Genomic DNA, 6,805 nt, shown 5'->3' with positions numbered 1-6,805 from the left:
AGCTGCATTCACGTCCTCTTTAATAGTTCTGCAAGGCACAGTTTATATCTCTGCACCTGTGACACTAATTCCGGTGAAAGTGATCTTCTGCAGATGCACGTCTGCTCTGTATAAGTGTTCACAGCCTGTGAAGTGGAGCCTGGTCTTGGTGCTGTAGCTCTGTATGGTGCTGACAAGAAGAACGGATAAATATGCACAACTGCCCCTCCCCCAAAAACCAAAGAACGAAATCATTCTTTTCTTTCTTGCTACACACATGCTTTTTTCTTCATGTGTTTTACAAAAACACTTCATCTGATGGGTACCTACACTCTTTGGCCAAATAGGTATGAAATAGGTATGTAACAACCTTGTAATTAATGAGTGTTAGTTTTTTTTATTCACATTAATTGCTTATATGGGTATAAATTCAATTATATAAAATAAATTATATGCTTTCAACTTTGTGGCAACTGTGTTGGGAGGGTCATTCCCAGTTTCAGAATGATTGAGGTCTATACAGTTTAGGTTTGATGAGTTTGGTCTGTAGGTACATTAGTGTCCTGCACAAACCCTGCACCTTGGGTATGAATTTGAACACTGATTGTAAGCCAGTGTTATGAATAGCAAACTGATTGCTACTTTTGTTTATGTACACCAATCAGCCATAACATTAAAATCACCTCCTTGTTTCTACACTCACTGTCCATTTTATCAGCTCCACTTAGCATATAGAAGCACTTTGTAGTTCTACAACTACTGACTGTAGATTATCTGTTTGTCTGCATGTGTTTTTAGCCTGCTTTCACCCTGTTCTTTAATGGTCAGGACCCCCACAGGACCACCACAGAGTAGGTATTATTTGGGTGGTGGATCATTCTCAGCACTGCAGTGACACTGACATGGTGGTGGTGTGTTAGTGTGTGTTGTGCTGGTATGAGTGGATAAGACATAGCAATGCTGATGGAGTTTTTAAACACCTCACTGTCACTGCTGGACTGAGAATAGTCCACCAACCAAATATATCCAGCCAACAGCGCCCTGTAGGCAGCATCCTGTGACCACTGATGAAGGTCTAGAAGATGACCAACTCAAACAGCAGCAATAGATGAGCAATCGTCTCTGACTTTACATCTACAAGGTGGACCAACTAGGTAGGAGTGTCTAATAGAGTGGACAGTGAGTGGACACGGTATTTAAAAACTCCAGCAGCTGCTCTGTGGTGGTCCTGTGAAAGCAGGCTAAAAAGGCATGTAGAGAAATAGATGGACTACAGTCAGTAATTGTAGAACTACAAAGTGCTTCTATATGGTAAGTGGAGCTGATAAAATGGACAGTGAGTGTGGAAACAAGGAGGTGGTTTTAATGTTATGGCTGATCGGAGTAGATCAAAATCATATACAGCATTACAACTGTATTAATACATTCACCAAGCACTCATCAGACAGGTGTACATAATAAAGTCCTCAATGAGTGAATGTGAAGTTGTAAAGTGTATTTATGAATGCTCCATAACAGTGCTACCAAAAAGTCTTTAAGAATCCAGCTTTGCTTTATATATATACAGTGTATCACAAAAGTGAGTACACCCCTCACATTTCTGCAAATATTTCATTATATCTTTTCATGGGACAACACTATAGACATGAAACTTGGATATAACTTGGAGTAGTCAGTGTACAGCTTGTATAGCAGTGTAGATTTACTGTCTTCTGAAAATAACTCAACACACAGCCATTAATGTCTAAATATCTGGCAACATAAGTGAGTACACCCCACAGTGAAAATGTCCAAATTGTGCCCAAATGTGTCGTTGTCCCTCCCTGGTGTCATATGTCAAGGTCCCAGGTGTAAATGGGGAGCAGGGCTGTTAAATTTGGTGTTTTGGGTACAATTCTCTCATACTGGCCACTGGATATTCAACATGGCACCTCATGGCAAAGAACTCTCTGAGGATGTGAGAAATAGAATTGTTGCTCTCCACAAAGATGGCCTGGGCTATAAGAAGATTGCTAACACCCTGAAACTGAGCTACAGCATGGTGGCCAAGGTCATACAGCGGTTGTCCAGGACAGGTTCCACTCGGAACAGGCTTCGCCAGGGTCGACCAAAGAAGTTGAGTCCACGTGTTCGGCGTCATATCCAGAGGTTGGCTTTAAAAAATAGACACATGAGTGCTGCCAGCATTGCTGCAGAGGTTGAAGACGTGGGAGGTCAGCCTGTCAGTGCTCAGACCATACGCCGCACACTGCATCAACTCGGTCTGCATGGTCGTCATCCCAGAAGGAAGCTGACGCACAAGAAAGCCCGCAAACAGTTTGCTGAAGACAAGCAGTCCAAGAACATGGATTACTGGAATGCCCTGTGGTCTGACGAGACCAAGATAAACTTGTTTGGCTCAGATGGTGTCCAGCATGTGTGGCGGCGCCCTGGTGAGAAGTACCAAGACAACTGTATCTTGCCTACAGTCAAGCATGGTGGTGGTAGCATCATGGTCTTGGGCTGCATGAGTGCTGCAGGCACTGGGGAGCTGCAGTTCATTGAGGGAAACATGAATTCCAACATGTACTGTGACATTCTGAAACAGAGCATGATCCCCTCCCTTCGAAAACTGGGCCTCATGGCAGTTTTCCAACAGGATAACGACCCCAAACACAACCTCCAAGATGACAACTGCCTTGCTGAGGAAGCTGAAGGTAAAGGTGATGGACTAAACCCAATTGAGCACCTGTGGCGCATCCTCAAGTATAAGGTGGAGGAGTTCAAGGTGTCTAACATCCACCAGCTCCGTGATGTCATCATGGAGGAGTGGAAGAGGATTCCAGTAGCAACCTGTGCAGCTCTGGTGAATTCCATGCCCAGGAGGGTTAAGGCAGTGCTGGATAATAATGGTGGTCACACAAAATATTGACACTTTGGGCACAATTTGGACATGTTCACTGTGGGGTGTACTCACTTATGTTGCCAGCTATTTAGACATTAATGGCTGTGTGTTGAGTTATTTTCAGAAGACAGTAAATCTACACTGCTATACAAGTTGTACACTGACTACTCTAAGTTATATCCAAGTTTTATTTCTATAGTGTTGTCCCATGAAAAGATATAATAAAATATTTGCAGAAATGTGAGGGGTGTACTCACTTTTGTGATACACTGTATATAATGCTTGAAAATGATAATTGTAGCTTCTAATCATCCAGTCTTGTAAAATTGAGACCTTTTATTCTTAGACTAGCATTAAAATAACGAAAGGTTGAAAATGTATTGACAGAATACATTTAACTGACACACTTTAAATAACAGGTATGAAATTAGTTAATTAGATAATAATAATTAAATTACTGAGTTGATAACAGAAATGTTTTACATCAACTAATGGAATCGTTTACAAGATCTAGCTGCAGTGAATATTCACTAATGGTTGCCGTCATAAATAACCATGCAGGCTCATCCTGAGCAACACATCTGCATTAGCCTGTGGTTAACATGACGACAAAATGCTAATATCTAAGAGAAAGAAACGAGAGAGAGAGAGAGAGTGTGGTATATGTGTGTGGTTAATTTAAATTTGAGGCCATCTGGTGCTGCTGGCCTGCCTCACTGCCCCATGGGATTACTATAAGGTCATCAGTGAAGACACAATCACCCAGAGATTCACATGAAAAACATCATTCAGCCATTTACACAACAGCATGCACTCATAGCTTTGGTATGAATAAAAGTCTTTATCTAGAACAGTGGTTTTCACACTTATCCACAAAGAGCCACAGAGCTACACAGTTTCATAGTGACCAAACACAAACCACACATTAATTAACATGCTAGTCAAACAGATTTCATGCTTATCAAACTCAGGTGGCACAGTGGTCTATTACGGTAACCCTTCACTGCTGAGATTCAAACCCAGCTAACGACTGGCTGGACGTCTACACAGAACTTAATTGTCTATGTCTGAATGGGAGGTTGGCCAAAACCCTGCAATGGATTGGCACCCTGTCCAGGGTACTCCTGCTTTGTGCCCAGAATAAATTGGTTAATGAAAAGGAAACAAAATATTTGAAAATCAAACATATAAGTAAAAGTAAATTTCCATCCTGTAAAGTATAAAAACCTGAAGCCACTGAAGTACCACTGATCTGTAACATTACAGTTCTTAAAATCAAAAACGTATAGCCTACTGTAAACACACATCATGTTGCACACAATGCCAGTGGGCCAACAGGCAAAGCATACAGCAGCTTGCTTTAAGAGAAAGCTGGCCAGGGTAAATTCAAACAGCCTTATCTTCTGTTCTGTGTCAAATGTAGGGGAAAAAAGAAGCAGAGAGCAAATAAATGAAGAAAAAATGAAAAAAAAATAAGGTGGGGGAGGGACGAAAAGGAAGAAGAGGAAGGAGGGAAAGTGGGTGTATGACGAAGACAACTGATGAAATGGATTTCCCCCCTAGTTTCCATGGCAACAGTAGTGGCAGATGAACGATTTCCTGTACAGGTGGGTAGCTGTAAGGAATAGAAGTGCAACAACAGCATGTTTTCATCTAAGACAATATAAGAGCATTTAAGATTAATTACATTTTACATTAAATTACATTTAATATAATGTATTCAATACATTTGGTTCCGAATGTGCTATATCATTAAATAAACAACCGCAGCAAAAACACATCCTGCAATAACTGTGCTTGAGGGACATTAAATAACCCAACCCAGCACTTAGCCCAGACCTCATGCTTCTATCTTACAATGATTTATAGACGACAGACAGATAGACAGACTGACAGATAGACAGATGCATAGAGAGAAGACAACTGCAGTCTAGAGTTCAGTTCAATAATGGTTAAATCTGGTCATTAAAAAGCCAGGAAATGTGCTTGACTTCATGCTGGAGGCCATCAGACCACTATGTCTGGGGACTTTATGGGATCAGGAATTGTTTTCACTATATGCTGCAACTGGCCTCAAAACAGTCCACAATGTATTCAAAGATATCATCTGACCTAAAATAAATCTTTCCAGATGGTAAAAGTGAAATCACTCAGGATCCAGTTCAGGGATCCAGAGCCCCGTGTACAGTGCCCTTTGGTGTACTGGTCTTTGATCAAATGTTTCGGTAAGGCGTTCCTGTCAAGAGTTTCACCCTTGTAAAGCGTATAAAGCTTTGACCTGCGGTCACCACTGTTCCTAATTGCTGTTGTTTGTCCATTTAATTTATAAAATATACTTTCATGACTTTTAGGATTCCAGTTTGAGGTACTGATGTTAGATGTTGAGGTACAGGTTGATGGGACCGTTGTAGCCTAGCAGTTTAGGTACTGAACTAGTAACCCAAAGGTCGCTGGTTCAAACCCCACTACTGCCAGGTTGCCACTACTGCCAGGTTGCCACTGCTGCGCCCTTGAGCAAGGCCCTTAACCCTCAATTACTTGTATACTGTCACAGTACTGTAAGTCGCTTTGGATAAAAGCGTCTGCTAAATGTCAAAAATGTAAATGATGTGCCTGTGTTTCAGGACCCTAGCATATGGAACTTGTCTTTGTCTGTTTAAATTACAGATTACATGTTACATTTGGCATGTGTAAATGTTATATCACATTCAGTATTTTATTTGTTACAATAATGCACTCAAAAATTTGCTAAAAATTGCTAAAAAAAAAAGTTTTCTGTAGAGGTGGGTTTCAAACTTGTCATTAGATTGTACCTTACACATTGTGTTAATTTGTAATTAACTTTGTATCACTAATCTGTGGTGCTTTGTTATAATATTGCCATTACAATGCCTAATATGACTAAAAGAATGCTTAAATGCTTAAAAAGAATACGAACAACAGTATTTAAATACCCTCTAATAACAGCAATAAAAGACACCATAGAGTTGGTCCTTCTTTATATAGCGTTGGCTTTAACCATGATTTTGGTGGTACAGTGGCACAGTCGTGTGGGTGTGACACAACTCCAGGGTCCTGTGGGTTCAAACTTTACAATTTTTTTAAATGGTTCCAGCGCCTATTCCAAACTCAGTGGGCGCAAAGTGGGAACACGCCCTGTACATAGCTCCAATCCATCACACCTACACACACACACACACACACACACACACACACAAGCCAGTCGTTTAATGACATAAAACAAAAATACACTATTATGTTAACATTTTTACTGTGTGTATAGTAAAATGTTGACGAAGAGTTCAATAACTCCATCCAGGCCTATACAACACTGCCATCTTGTGACTAGAATTATAAATGTAAAAAAAGATGTAGACAAGCCTCTCTGGGGTGCAGTATTTTTCTTTTTCTGCATCATAACTCTGCAGCACACCCATTGACCTGCATAGTGGTGTAGTGTTGAAAGCCACGGTTAAGTAAAAGTCATGGAAGTATATTTTATAAATGGACAAACAACATCAGCAATTAGGAACAGTGGTTCAAACTTGTCATTAGACTGTACCTTATACAATGTGTTAATTGTTTAATTGTAATTAATTTTGTATCACTGATCTGTGGTGCTGTGTTATAATATTGCCATTGCAATGCCTAATATGACTCCTTTATAAAAGAATGCTTAAATGCTTAAAAAGAATACCAACAACAGTATTTAAATACCCTCTAATAACATCAATAAAAGACATCATAGTGTCATAGCACGTAGAGTTGGTAACACAAAAATAGATAACCTAGCCACTGTTAAGTGGAAGTCATATGACAGCTCACTGAACATGGCAATTCACAGACTTTTGCCTTTCAATCTGACAGAGCTTAAGAGGACCTGCCATGAAGAATGGGATAAACTGCCTAAACTGCATCCAGGTGTCCGGTTTGAAAAAGACA

Source organism: Trichomycterus rosablanca, chromosome 5 (genome assembly GCF_030014385.1).
Source record: "Trichomycterus rosablanca isolate fTriRos1 chromosome 5, fTriRos1.hap1, whole genome shotgun sequence".
Taxonomy (NCBI): domain Eukaryota; kingdom Metazoa; phylum Chordata; class Actinopteri; order Siluriformes; family Trichomycteridae; genus Trichomycterus; species Trichomycterus rosablanca.
Note: the sequence above shows the minus strand (reverse complement) of the source record.